Source organism: Athene noctua, chromosome 1, assembly GCF_965140245.1.
Source record: "Athene noctua chromosome 1, bAthNoc1.hap1.1, whole genome shotgun sequence".
Taxonomy (NCBI): Eukaryota; Metazoa; Chordata; class Aves; order Strigiformes; family Strigidae; genus Athene; species Athene noctua.
The window spans coordinates 173,083,486-173,098,229 of NC_134037.1; the positions used below are offsets into that span (position 1 = coordinate 173,083,486).

Consider the following 14,744-nt stretch of genomic DNA (forward strand, 5'->3'; position numbering starts at 1 on the left):
TGACTGTCATCTTGTAAATGGAACTGTACAGCCCTCTTCACTCCCCGAAAGAGTCGTTGCTTTAGCTTAAAGAGCTGTTTTGCTGTCACTACTTTATCCTCGGGGGACTGTAGCTTTGTGTTTCCTAGTTACAGAAGGAAGGGGAATAAAGTATCTGTGGAGAACCAATTGCAGGAGCTTCCACTGCAGTTAGCTGGTTACTCTGGTGAGCAAGAAGGAATTTTCAAGACTTTAGAGCTGCAGACAAAGGAGGAAGAATCTCAAGATCTTTTTTGTGAAAACCTATTTTCTATTGATAAGTAAGTTTGTATCAGAGAACTAAAGTTCTGCAAACTCTAAGCAAAATGTAATCATACTTTGTAATCATTGGTTATTTGTCCAAGCAGTGTTAGAAACAGTAACGATTCTCTTGGAGCCACTGATAAGTCATGTGCCATGAATGGGATTGGGATGTCAGGTTCTCTTTCCGTGAGACACTGCCATTTCTTTCTGGCTGCTGCCTAGACTGTCACTTCTCTCTAACTCATGTATCCGGCAAGTGGATCCAAAGAGCTGAAGAAAAATTGTGTTGCTAGGCTGGAAACCCCTGAGATGCCAGCCACAAGATGAGGTAGGGAATGTGGTTAATTAGAACAGGGGAATTAAAGCCTCTTTAGTCCCTGTTGTAAACCCACACTTTTATTTTGTACCTTATTGCTCTTAAGAGCATCGTATTTTTTCCTTTGAAAGCTGAGTTGTTCATTATTCTAAATATTAATAATTGAAGAAGACATATTTCCTTCTAACAAAGAGGATCACTAGTGAAATAGAGAAAATTATATTATTCGAGCAGAAATGTTACCACTTTTTCTCCGACATGTTGCTCACAGCCTTTCTCAGTATTCTTTCCTGCTTAGATTTTCTTTTCTGTAAATTTAATGAAACAGGGAACGTCGCCGTAGCCCAAGCTATCTGATTATTGAGTTTTGAGGAAAAGTGCAGACTTTCTTGGAAGATTTCTTTCCAAATTCCAAAATCCTTGATTTTATGGGTAAATTAAAAGATCTACATTAAATTCAACATAAGCCTGTGTTGATAACATTTAAAATTCTTGTCATGGATCCTGGACAGTTTTCCTAGAAAGAGTTCTCAGGGTTTTTTTATGACACACAAAAAAAGCTATATTCTGCAGGGGCTGCAGCTGCAAAAATAAATAGGCCAAATGTACATCATTCCAAAAATGTTCCTGTGCTTAATCTCTCATAGTGCCTGATTAATGGTTTTGTATGCCACACAGGGACGATGAAGACCCTAATACTCTTATTGCTGTAGACACACTTCCAAACTCAATATGTGTCAACTAGCAGGACCATGTTTGCATATTTGAAAGACGGGCAGCTTCATCATGCTGCCCAACTCTTTATGCTAATAAAATACCCAAAGGTTTCTGCTGTGATATAATACTGAAAAGATTTATAGTTGTGAATTTTCATACCAAAGTGAGTCTCTCAAAACCATCAAAATATGAGTAATGAAAACTTCACTTACTGAAATATGCACTACAAATATCCTGTATAGCTTCAAACACCGCTTTTATTTGGTAAGTTTAGCTACAAAGAAGTAAAATAAGCTGTAATTGTTACGTCAGAGTAGCAGTAGCAAAGTATGGACATTGTTATCAAGTCAGTTTTAGAATACCTGACAGTTCAATTAACAAGGATTAACTAAAAATATCTCCAGCTGGGACACTTAATAACTAGAAATTAATTGTAACTGCTTGGAAACCTCATCCTTTCTTCTTCTTTATGATTTCTTATGCCTGGAATCTTGCTATAGTTCTTTAGGATCATAATTGCATGTCATTGTACAAGAACGTAAAAGTTATTGTACTCAAATTAGAGGAAAACAAAACATATTCATTATATTATTAAATAGAGCTCTAATATCTCCATGCAAACTTTAAATGAACCATTAAACAAACTTATAATGTTATGACTACTTTAAACACTGCTAATCTAAATACACATATATTCTACAAATTACTTTCTTTACTGTGAGTGAATAAATATTGTTAAACGGAACCAGGCAGTTTTAAATTAAGTTTGGTTTTAAATTCCATTTCAGATCTATTCTTTTGTCACTAATTCTCACTGTCCAGTGGGACTGACATATGGACTATATGAAAGATCCGACTATCACAATATGTGAGATTCTTTTCTCTGATAAATGGGCTATGTCTGTTCAGCTTCTATTGATTCTTGCTGTAGTGCTGTGATGTTTAGCTTCTATCGTCTAAAAAAAAATCCAAACCAAAAATGTTGTTTCAGGCAGGAGATAACTGAAGACAGAAGGTCCATTAAACCTACCTGTTACAGTCTTAATCTGCATAACTTTAGAGTGTGTTTCAATGATATTCTGCTTTTGTCCCCTGGTGATTGAAGAAACAGATGTGTAATGCGGACTCTCACTGCCCGGAAAGATTTATGAAGGCCTCTGCAGCAGTAACTGACCATCTTACATTGTACGGACCTGGCCTCTAGCATCACCTCGGCAACAATTTTTTAATTAATAACTTGCCTGCATAATTTGAGCTAGCTTCACACCTATTTTATTCCTTGAGATCAATGATGAGCAGATAGAAGGATGATGTGAATGGAATTCTTTACTAGACCTGTACTAAACAGCCACAGTTTATGCTTCTGAGAGCTACCTCCAGAACTGATAGTGGTTTTTTGGAAGCTATTTCATCCAGTCGTCATAAGGTTTCCTGAGTTGAATCAATGGGTAGCATGTATCTGCAATGCTGAATCCACCCTTATTTGCACCCTGGCATGGCTTCAGACATCTTCAGCATGGTCTAAGTGTGTAAAAACTAATTCCACTATCCACCATTATTTCTATTTGGTAGTAACAAGTTGAGCCTTGTTCTGGCTGCCTGTTTAGTTGTCTGCAACTAACCAGGTCCAGACATGTCTTTCCTTGCCTGGAAATGTGCTCAGCTAGTCTGTGGGCAAATAGTCCTTGGTCTCCAAATTTTGCATCAGCATACTGGATTTTCAGATCATGTAATGCATTCCTCTTAAGCTTCCAAAGGCAGCATGTCACAATACTCCTAAATCCAAGTATGGTGGCTGGAGTCCCTTCATCTGTACTGAAAGACAACTGATTTCTGAAATTAATTCATTCAGAGTCAGAGTCACTTCTTACAAGTCTCTTAATCAGGAGAGCTTAGGATACAAGAGGATCTGAGTGATGTTGTCTTAAAGTGTGAGGTTGAAAACTACATGCCCCAAAGCACTCTGGAGTTGTCAGCTTTGAGTGGTCTTACTTTGTGACTGTACACATATGGGCAAGCATTTGAAGGAGAAACAAGTTATTTATCAATATTTATCAATTCCTGTCTTATCTGCTGAACATGTTCACAACTCCCAGATTTCTTATGGCTTTGGACTCCTTTTGACAAAAAAAAACATTGGGCTGGAGAAAATACTGGATGTACAGAATTCACTTTGTCCTTTCTGTACCACATTCATAGAACAGAAATAAATGTGAATGTTTGATTTGGGTATTGCTAAGATTGAAAGTGTTTTTAGTATCAAGGGAATCAGTTAATAAACATGCTCCTGCAGTGTCTGTATACCTGTACATAGCACTATATCTATACTGTCTGTATCTGAATTTAGATATTTATATTGTATATTCTGTACATTGACTACAAAGGAAGATTAAAATGACCATCTGAGATATATTGAAGTCCATTCGATCAGATGGATCTCAATCCCAGTTGCTACATAGGTAATCTTTTTGTGCAGTTTCTGAGTTAAGTTTTTGCAATATCTGATCTGAAAAAGTCTCAGCAACTTTATTTTCCTCATTGAGGTTGTTTGTGACTTATCCCTTCTTGTTGCAAAGCTTTCTAATCTGGTAGATGGATGTTAGATATATAGTATATATATATTACAGTATCTACATGTGTGTATGTATTCATACATATATTTATACATTATAATATTAGTATACATAAACATATATGCGTATATTTAAATAAGAAATATAGCCTATATACGTGTAATGGTGGATAACATAAATCCTATTTCCGGATCATTTAATATCAAACATTTTGTGCCTCTTTTTTTATTACAGATACCATAAACCCTTAATGGTATGGGTTGCCAGGAAAAATGCTGCTTGCACCTCTGCCCATAGATCCCTCCTTCACGTTCCACCTTTCAACAGTCTGACAATTCTCCTGTTTTTTTTCAGCAGAGAATTGAGAAGGAAAGGGTGGGAGTGGAATTAATCTTGAAATAATTTATTTCCCAAATAATACGTTGAGAAAATGAATAGATTTTAAATTGACAGATTATAATTTTACAAATCATATAGTCAGGTTGGCTGAGCTAGTAAGGGTAACTATTTCTTACCTCTCAATTTGACCCGGTGTGTCTATGTGCCTGTTTTTCAGTTAGAAGATCGGAAATCTAGGGACGAGGTGCCACTGCAATATACGCTGTCCACGTATGCAGCAAACCTAGTCCATGAAGGCACTGTAGTCGTTTATCAAGGGTTCTTGGACATCCAGGCTACCCAGGTTGCCAGAGTGTGAAAACCTGGTAGACAATCACTCAAAAGAGAACAACAATAATTATGCCTAAAAGATGCTAGAATTAGTAGGGCTGGTAGGCCGCTCTGAAAAGACATTTGAGATTCTTTACTGTTATTGCATACACCACACACATTAAGACTCCACTTTCCAAACAGATGCATTCAGTCAATCCTGGAAAAAATGAGGGGGAGGGGTTTTGCTTTTGAAACACCCCTAAAGTATAGAAATTAAAATCTTTTGCTGCTTTGTTACTTTGAGTTACACAGTTATGCAATCCAGACAATGTATCAGTGTCAACATGCTCTAAAACAACAACATAAAGAGGAAATGAGTTTATCGGCAAATGTATTTCCAGATCACCAAAGAATACATGGGTTTTACCATTAGAAAGTCTAATTTTTCTGGGATTATATTACATTAGCTTGGAAATGAATGACAAGGCGAATATTCATTAGGCTTGTAATAACATGTAGGCACTTTGCTCAGGTCTTTATTCTCTACCTTCATAATTTTACATGGAGAGTGAAAGCAATTATTCTATTTTCACTGAGTTATCAAGTTGCTGAGCAGCCTGTTCTCTACTTCATGTTATTTAGATTATAGATAATAACTTCCTGATACTGACCCTTTTAGGCAGCTGTACATTTTTTAAATTCTCCATGTTACCAGTAGTGTAATCCTATGTGTTACCCAAAATGGCTTTTGCTATTTATTCATAAAGTAAGAACTTCTCGCTTGATAAGTTATAATTGACAGCGTCTGGGGTCTTTCGTTATTCAAAAGACTAATATACATAATACTCTGAACATTTATTTTTGTAAATAAATAATTAACATAGATATTTATAGATAATATATATTTGTATATATACAGATTTGTAAAATCCCTCATAACCACCCCATTTAATTTTTTGAGCTTTTGATGGTAGTAGTTGCCAAAGTTATGGTAACCTTTACTGTTACTTTTCCACAAAATGCATTATATTTTTCCTGTTTATTCTGAATATTGTAAATACTTTATTTAACTACAGTAGATAATCATTCACAGTAGTCAAAGGCAAAGAGCAAGTTTTCAAATGCCACCACTCTAAAAATACTTACCAAGTTTTAATGGTACTGAAAAATATGCTTTCTGTGTATAATAGAGGCTTTGGGGTTTTTTTCTGCTACACTAACTGGTATCAGAATTGTGTAAGATATTTTTGTTAAACATGGAAAAGGTAAAGTATTTTATTTGAACAGGCTCTTTATGACTCAGAAATATTTCCTCCTGTCTAGCAGTATGATGTATTCTCTCCTCTGCTTTTCCCATTCCTATCATTTCAGTAAGGTTCATCAACACTTCAGTTTCAGAAAATATGCTATTCTTACAGTAAGACCTAGTAACTATTACATGGACCTAAGTTTCTCCTCTGAAATGGATTTTCCAATGAAAGGGAACAGGTTTTTTAAATTAAATTTTATTATAAATTTTTCAAAAATACAATCACTTATTAAAAAGGCTTTTAACTGACTGGAAAACTCTAAAAGGTAAAAAAATACCTACCACAAATATAGGCATCAGTATTTTAAGAAGATAATGCTAAATACTCCTATTACTATGGTTTTCAGTAAAATGAGGGAAGTCTAATATTTATGTGGCAGTATGTATATTTCTTTACATATCTGCCACATCTTAAACAGGATAAATAACATCTTTCAGGTTCAGGGAGTCAACAGCCATCATTAACTGGTATCATCAGTTTTCTGTTATTCCTCCCACTATGAAGCCATCATTGTAAAGGGATTTTGAGATAGGCAGTGGAAATAGAGAACTGAAAAGTACAATTTTGGAGGATAAAATATGTATTATTGCAGGTTGAACTAAGAATTCTGTCATTGGAAATTACAGGATTTCAGCACTTCATAGTAATTACAGGGGAATACTGAGGGGACATTCTGCAATATATACCTCCACTATTGCATTACGCATACTTAATGCTCTGGGCCATGAATTCACTGAAATGAATTTTTTATTTATGAATTATTATGGTAATTTGAAGAATTTGTGAGAGCTGCTTTCCCCTATCTGGATATGACTTGTCAGTTCTCTATAATTCTTGCATGTGTTTCTGTGTCCAGCCTGTAGAAACTATGGTTGAGTGTTATCCCGGAATGGATTTGAACTGCAGCAGAACCTAGGAGACAGAACATGCTGCTGGGTTTCACTGGTCTTGATTTAGAATGTGCCCATGAGTATTTTAGTTTGGGTTGGGATCACCTGCTTGCTGTGCTCCATCTCACACCAAAAAGTGCACTGAATTCAGTTCAGATGGAACCAACCTGGAAGAGGCTCTCTCCAGCAGCCTGTCTGATGCACTCCAGCAGTTAATGGGCATTTGGTCTGTGGGACACAGGTGCTGCTGGGCAGGCTAACACCCCTTGACAGAACATGGCATGTCCTCTGTGTTGGTTGCCCCATCTTCCAGCCTCCATCCTGTAGTCACAGGTACTGTGATTTTGAAGGACAGCGGACATACTTGCTCAGTGTGTTGTTTAAACAGCAGCACACAGGCCATTTGAGGCTTTCAGGCTCTGATGGTAGAAGATGGCACTGGAGCTGCACAAAAGGGATGTTTGAGAGCGTCAGGGTGCAGTGAAGCTGGAGTGGGGGACTACAGGCAGGCATCTCTCCCAGTGATCCCTTCATGCCTGGAGTGGGGAGCAGAGCTGGGTTGGGAGCAGTGAGCAGGGCATGCCATGGGCATACCTACAGAGCAGACCAGGCTAGGGCCTGAGCTTAAATGTGGCTCTGAAACCCTGGGCAGAAAGCACAGGTGAGGTTTCTCACAGTTGTTTCTCATCATGAGCTCACCAAAGCCTGCTGACAGGTCACGCTGCTGTGCTACATCAGAGCTGGCATTAAGCAGGCCAGACGCCCTGGGGTGGGGGAACGAACCTGAAGAGCCTGGTGGGGAGGCTCACAGCACCCTAATAGTTAGTCAGAAATGAATGTTATTTTTTTCACCCATATTTCATTTCATCAGATAAGTGCTACTGTAGGGTGGGTAATAATAACACACTGAAGCATCTTGTCTAGAAGTGCAGTGTACACTGTCACCCATTGTGAGGATGAAATGTATGCATACCCTTTTCATGCAGACAGAAATACTAGTTTGGATTGCTATAAAATTGAGTCCCTGTTCTTTTCATGTAAAATGTTTGACTTGGGGATTTCTTATCACTGCAACTTTTGCTAGTTTCACTTTGGTAAGCTATAAAATTTGTAGTTTTATTACCAATTGAGTTAATAATTTATTTTGTATAAGGGAGTTGCAAGAGTTGCAATATGCTACTCTCTCACCTGGGTCACAATTAATCAAATACTTCTTTATTTTCTGTAGGGAAAAGTTGTTACCTGCTTTTAATCCAGGCATCTAGGCAAAGTTGTCTAAAATATATCATTTCATCTCTGTTCTGATGAAGGAAAACTTTTTAGGAAAAAAAAAAGATGGAAGTTTGGAGTTCAAAATCATATGCATAGTAAATAACCTTATTTAGTGTGGAAGAAGAATTTTTGTTTTATAAATTATATGGAGTGTTTTTTACACTATTGACACATGGCATCCATTAGAACTCAATGAAGTCTTTGTATAATAATTAATTGTAAATGGTCATTAAGTTTATTGGTCTCATGCTTCATGAAGATGAATTTGTATGTCTAAAAACCAGCAATGGCTGACATATCTTGCTTTTTCATAGCCAATTTAATTGTCATTGTCTTTGGTACAGTGATTGACACTAAATGGTATGATATCAGTAACTACATGATGGGAAATTGAGTTTCAGACTACTAGGGCAAGAGCAATAATACAATCAATATAATTAAAGATATGAAACTTTATAATGTAATTGTAATTTAGAAAGTTTTTAATTTATATGTAATGCTGCAGAATTTACTTTCTGGGAAGAAGAGAGAAATTACCTTTTGTAATGATGGATGACATTGATACAGTTATTTTGGTTGCAGTTTATTTTTTATTTCTGACTGTTTGCTATTTTGTGGGTGAAAGGCAGGTTGCAGGTGTGTGAACAGAATATGTACAGCTGAGTCTTGTCCCAGAATGGACCTACAGAAAAACCTGGGATCAAGATCTAGATGTACCAGTGTACAGTGAAATGAGATCATCACTTTTAATCCAAATGCAGAGAGGATATGGAAATTAAGTATAAATTAAGCACCCAAAAGACATTAATTCTGTGAAATACAATGAAAACATCAAAACCTCTGAAAATGGGTTAGCTGTTTCTTTAAGCAATTTAATTGTAGAAGTTGCTTCACAAAAACAAGTTTTCTTGTTTTATTATCTGTAAGAATGGCCTTAAATATTAAACTTAATGCTCTCACATACTAATAGACAATTATTTATACTACTTTGATGTTTTGTGTATTTTTACAAGGTGCTAATTGTGCTGAATCAAGTTGACAAAATTGCATAATTTGTAGGTTAATATTAGCATAATCCTACCGTACATTGTTTAGCAACAGTATAGAAATGAAGTTTACTGAAGGTTTTACCAATATGACAAATAAGAGTGTATGTCTCTAACAATAATAATTTCCATGAAATAAATAATGATTTTTAGGCAAGTTTATAATTAATAATGTTCTTTTTCATTTGGGCCAACTGGCTGTGAAGTTTTGCTCAAGTGGGACGTATCATAGAAGTGCGTTTCATAGTTTAGCAAGGAATGTTATCAAAATATCAAGGAATTCATTGAAACACAGGTGCAAAATTAAGACCTATTTTACAACAGCAAACCAATAAACTTTTGCACCCTGTCTCATGTCCATGACTTTCCTGTGTTCAATGATCTTTCCTTCCAACTTTGCATGGCTTCTTAAAAATGTCAGCCTTGGGACATGGAACATCATGTTCAATCCCATTATATAGAGTTCCACTGACAACATATCCAAATTGGCACCTGTAAATCTTCGTGCAATATCATGTACAATATTACCAAGGAATATTAAATTTTGCTTATAGCAAGTCAGGTCCAAAGGTTTACTATAGTGATAATCTTTGAAGGAAGGAAAAAACCAATATTTTTATGGCTTAATGTAAATTGCACTGCATATTACCTCAGCAGTTGTCTTTGGTTGCTTTTTTGCTTTCTTGATTTCTAGAGGCAAAATAAATCCATTATGTGCTAATGAGAAAAAAGGAAATTGCTCCCTCCAGCCATGCTTAACACGTTCCCTGCTGGAGTGTCAGTGCATATACAAAAAAACCAGTCTAGTGTACCAGTTGTTTTTCATTTGTCAACATTAACATACTCAAGTTAGAGGAATAAGGCTACCTTACTAAGTGTCAGAGCTCAGGTACAGTGCTTATGGCCTTTGCAATGTATACAAGTCATACATTCTAGTCTGGAGCCCATACAGATCCTAATGCTTGACTTCATTGTGCCTGCATATCTTCTTATTGAGCATGTGCCAAGAAAAACAGGAGAGGACACATCAAAGAGGAACTACTGCCCAAATATCAGTCAGTCACCTACTATCCACACTGTTTTCAATTATGCCTATCAAAGGGAAAGGGATCAAGTACATGAAGATACAGATGAATGGATACATTGGGTTTCTTTAGCTCAATGACTTGTCTCTGACAGCAAACAAGGGTGGATCTCTAGGTAAGAGTATACAAATCACAAGGCTTTCCTAACCTCCAAATTGTGTGTTAGAGGATTCCTGTAGCAGCCATAGTCTTTCTGAGTTTTCATAGTTTGCAGAGCATTACTGTTTTATGAATTCATTTATAAATTTTTACCAACTCCATTCTGTTGTGACAAATCTTCAGCAATTTATCTGTTCAACGTCTGTAGCTAACTAGCCTTCTCCTTTTGTAGGTTTTGAATTTGCTACCTGATAACAGGATGTTAAAACAAACGAGCAAAAGCCTATTTGCTTTTAAATTTTAAAATGCTATTTGAAGTCGTACTGTACATAAAAGGGTGTAATACACAGATTTAGCAGGGGAAGCTCTCACTTAGGTGTACCCAGGAGGGGTGTCCAATTACACACAGTGTGACCTTGAAGCTACACGGTGATTCACCCCCCCATTTCGAATGGACCTGAACCTGCCACTGCAGCCACAGCTGCATTTTCTCTTATCATTGTAAAAGTATTTAAGTACAGTTAATCACCGAAAGAGCATTAAATTTTAGTGGATTTGCCTGTCCATAAATTTCCTGGTTTTTACTGATGCTGAATACTGATTTATAATTATTATATTGAGAGTAACACGTTTTTTTAAGACATGAGCAATAAGTGCTATTATTTAAACCTGTAAGATTTAAATATATCTATCTTCTCACTGCAACTTTTTTCATTGCTTCTCCCTGCAACTCTTATCAGCCAAAGCAAAGGGAGGAAGAATGGAGAGTGACGGGAGATTCAATTTGCAAGTTCTGGAATGCAAATTCAGTGATACTATTATCAACCCCTACTGAATTTTTGCATTTAAGCTGCTGATAAACTTCCTCATGCTGAGAAGAGTAATTTCAATTTGTGAGGAACAGGAGGAAAGCTGTTTTAATGTAGTGCCCAAAATGAGAAACCATACTGGACCAAAATAAATAGATTTTAACTTTTATCATCTAGGTGGGTTTTTTTAAAAGTAAAATAAGATTTTTTTCCTCGTAATTTAGAAAAAGGCAGTTAAAAATAATGTGCCTTTCAGCTAAGGTTTAACTAGTTTTGAAAAAAAAAAGATAAGTGTTATAAATGATCACAATCATTTTAATAAATAAGTTAGGTGAGTGACTACAATTTTTAACTGGATCAATAGCTTGTTTGCTTACAATATTGCTAAGAAATGCAACACACGTGACAGATTGTAACAACCCCTGTGTTCATCTGTAGCTAAGCAGAGCGGTCATAAAAATTAACTAGGAATCTAACTGTATTTCTTTGAACGTAATTTAAGCATATATACGATTTTTACTGTGATTGCGGTCAGGTTTTGCTACAGCAATGTAAAGTAGAACCACATTCAAACCAGTGATTTGAAAACTGTGAAGTGTCCAGTTGGCTTTGCTTGATAAAGAGAGAAGAATGCAAAGGACATAACTCATAGGGCAAAGGTGGAAACAAATACCTAGCCATCTCAAGAGGGTTGTACTATACAAAGGGAAGAGATCATAGAAGCAAGTTACAGTGGTGTAATTACAGTTATAGCAGTGTAGATGTTTGATTCCCATAAGTTTTTTTGTAAAATGTGTTTTCAAATGATACTTTTCCCAATGCATTCAACAAAAATATTTTGAGTGCATGATATGTGCTTATTCTTGAAAGATGTTTTGCAGTACTTATTTTGATGCCTCAACAGCAGTGTTTCACCAACTGCTACTGTGTAGAAACTTCTATAAATCTCTGTATCTATTTTTCATTCTTAAATAGACACAGGTTTTGTGCACTGATTATTTTGTGTTTGGTCTCCTAACAGTTTCTTAGAAGATTGATACTGAGTTCCAAAATAAAATCTGAAAGAATGCTATTTAAATAGCAGCTTCACAGTATACTAAAAACTTAGTACAGCTTGAATTTATCGGGAACAAAGAGACTTATGTCAGCTTCTGTGGGAAGTTGTCAGCCCATAAAAGCTTAGAGGAGTCCTTCCATAACTACTGTTTGATCTTTAAGTATTTTTTTTTCTTAAATATTTTTTAGTTTTAACTACTTTCTGTATTTTGAATGTTATGACATATTGTTTTGTCCCAGGCTGCATCTTTCTCCATCTTCATCATCACTATTAACAGCATGACTGATCATTTGTCAATCAGTGCTGAGCTCTGACACCTTTGCTGTGGCTTTATCAGACATGTAGTCGTATTAAAATCGATAGAGTAAAAATTACCTGTTCTGATAGTTTGTCTGTGTCCATTTCCAATGAAATTTACTGAACACGTCATTTAATAGAGTTGTTTAGACTGCATAGGACTAAGCAGTAACCATTCTGTTTTAAATTAATAAAGTTTCTGGTGTTTAGCAGCTATTAACCTCAGGGCCTATGAATGAAGTTCTGCTTGAAGAACAAAAAATTTGTTCACAGACAGTTAGAGGACTACTCTTCGACGCAGAGTTTAGTCTCTGAAAAGTCTTTTCTTTTCTTTTAAAATGTGTTTTTCAAAGTAGTAATTAAACAATTATTATTTTCCTGCAGCACTGTATGACCAAACTAGCAGAACTATACAATGAATATTTTTATCTTAACTACTTTCTGTGAACAAATGCTTTTTTTAAAAAAAAAAAAAAAAAAATCATTCTGATAGGTTGGTAATTGTGGGGGTTTTCTATGCCTATATTTTCCCTATCTTATAGTTAATGCAACAGAATAAGTACAAAGTCTCTGTTTCACTGTTTGCTCGTCCAACTCTATTTTGCATATTATTCATCAAAAGTGATTACCATATGCAGTACGCTAGAAGTAAGAAGTAAGCTGTGTCTTTGTATGGGTGTGTTCAGCAAAATAAATATTCTTTGTCAACCAGAAAAGAAGGTCTAGGGAAAAGTATATATCTATATCTGTATGTATATATCTTCTGTAGATGGTTATGAATGGATATAGTGCTATTCAAATTGTATGGTATTAAAAGATATTAAAAGGTGAAAAACTTGTATTTTCTTCTAAAAAATGAAAAATCATCAGTACAATAGAAGAGATGGTCTGTATTCCCTGATAGAAGCATGACTTTATTTCATGAATTAAACTCTCTAATATTCAATCATATAGCTTGTCAATACAGAACCAGATTTCTTCCTAGAAAAATAATTGAGCGTCTTTGTTTTTATCCTTTAAGTACCCCCTAAAACCTATTATAATCCTGTAAAAGAGGATTATTAAATTGAACAGCAGTAGCATGTTTAATGATGATCTGCTAACAAAACATTCTAGCTAATCTCTCATCAGTGATCACATTTTGACACCAATCCAGAGCATAGGATAGCTGAATTCCTTAAGACATAGGCCACCTGCAACACACCACCACCCCACCACCCCCCAATCCCCAAATTCTGTCTTCATTTCATTTCTTTAGTACTTGAGAGTGGCTAAGGCAAACAGATCTTGATCAGTCAGTCTACTCTGGACAAAAACAGGTTAGATCTTCCCGAAGTACCAGAAGTACTTACATTGTCTTCTATGTAGTGGACTGTAGATCTGCAGACGTGGTAGTAGTATTTTTCTTACTTGCTTATTGTACAAAACCCTATTTTTTAATATTTTAATTGTATTTCAATTGTCCTTGTATTTCAGCATTTTTGTTTTTGCATAACTGTCTTTATCAAATACTCAAATTCAAGATTTAATAAAGGGTCCCTTTACACAATACAAGCAGAAATTCCTTTGGAGAGAGTTGCATTTTCTTTGCAATAATAATAGAGAGACATTTGTATCCATTGGTGAGGCAGACAATATGAGTTTCTCTCAGCAAAACTGGAGCAGAATTGTAGTATATGCCTGGGATCCTTTGGGGTAGTCTCTCACGACAGCAATTTCCTTTTTTTTTAAAAAAATGTCCTTTGCATCTATATTGCATGTATTACAATTCATACCTCTACAAAAAACATCCTTTAATCATAAAGGGATCATGGGACTAAAGTTAGGAAGTAAGGATTTAAGAATCTGACTACTGATTTTTCATCCTTTGTCTTATGATATGCTAGGTTAGGTGCATCATGATCTTTTAAGCTATTTTCCCTTTCAACAGAGATAATAAAAATCATTGTATAGTCCCAACACACAGCCGGTATGTTAGCCAGCAGTGACAGTTTGCAGTGTTGATAGCTACAGCAAATTACTGAGGTGTGTTAGGGACCTTTTATAAGCACTGGTGTTTTCTTCATGCTAGAATCTAAATACCTTTATATATCTAAATACCTATAGATGGGTATATCCACTTACACTGGGGCCTGTGGATGTTGATGTGAGTTACTGTGGGTTGATAAAGTTGTAAACTGAAAACTTGCTTTGACCATGGAGTTAAGGATTAAAAAAAATGATAACTGATCTGTGATACATATGTTTACTGATAATTTCACTGTTCAGAAGTACTACCATGTTTCCGTTTGATAAAACTGTTAGAAATGTTAATACCTGATGCCATCAACATCACACTAA

At 35.6% G+C, this 14,744-nt stretch overlaps 1 protein-coding gene across 8 annotated transcripts in view; it reads left to right on the top strand.

Moving 5' to 3' along the window:
- Positions 1 to 14,744, top strand: part of DMD (dystrophin) — a 1,208,865-nt gene that overhangs the window by 582,926 nt on the left and 611,195 nt on the right. The window lies entirely within an intron of this gene.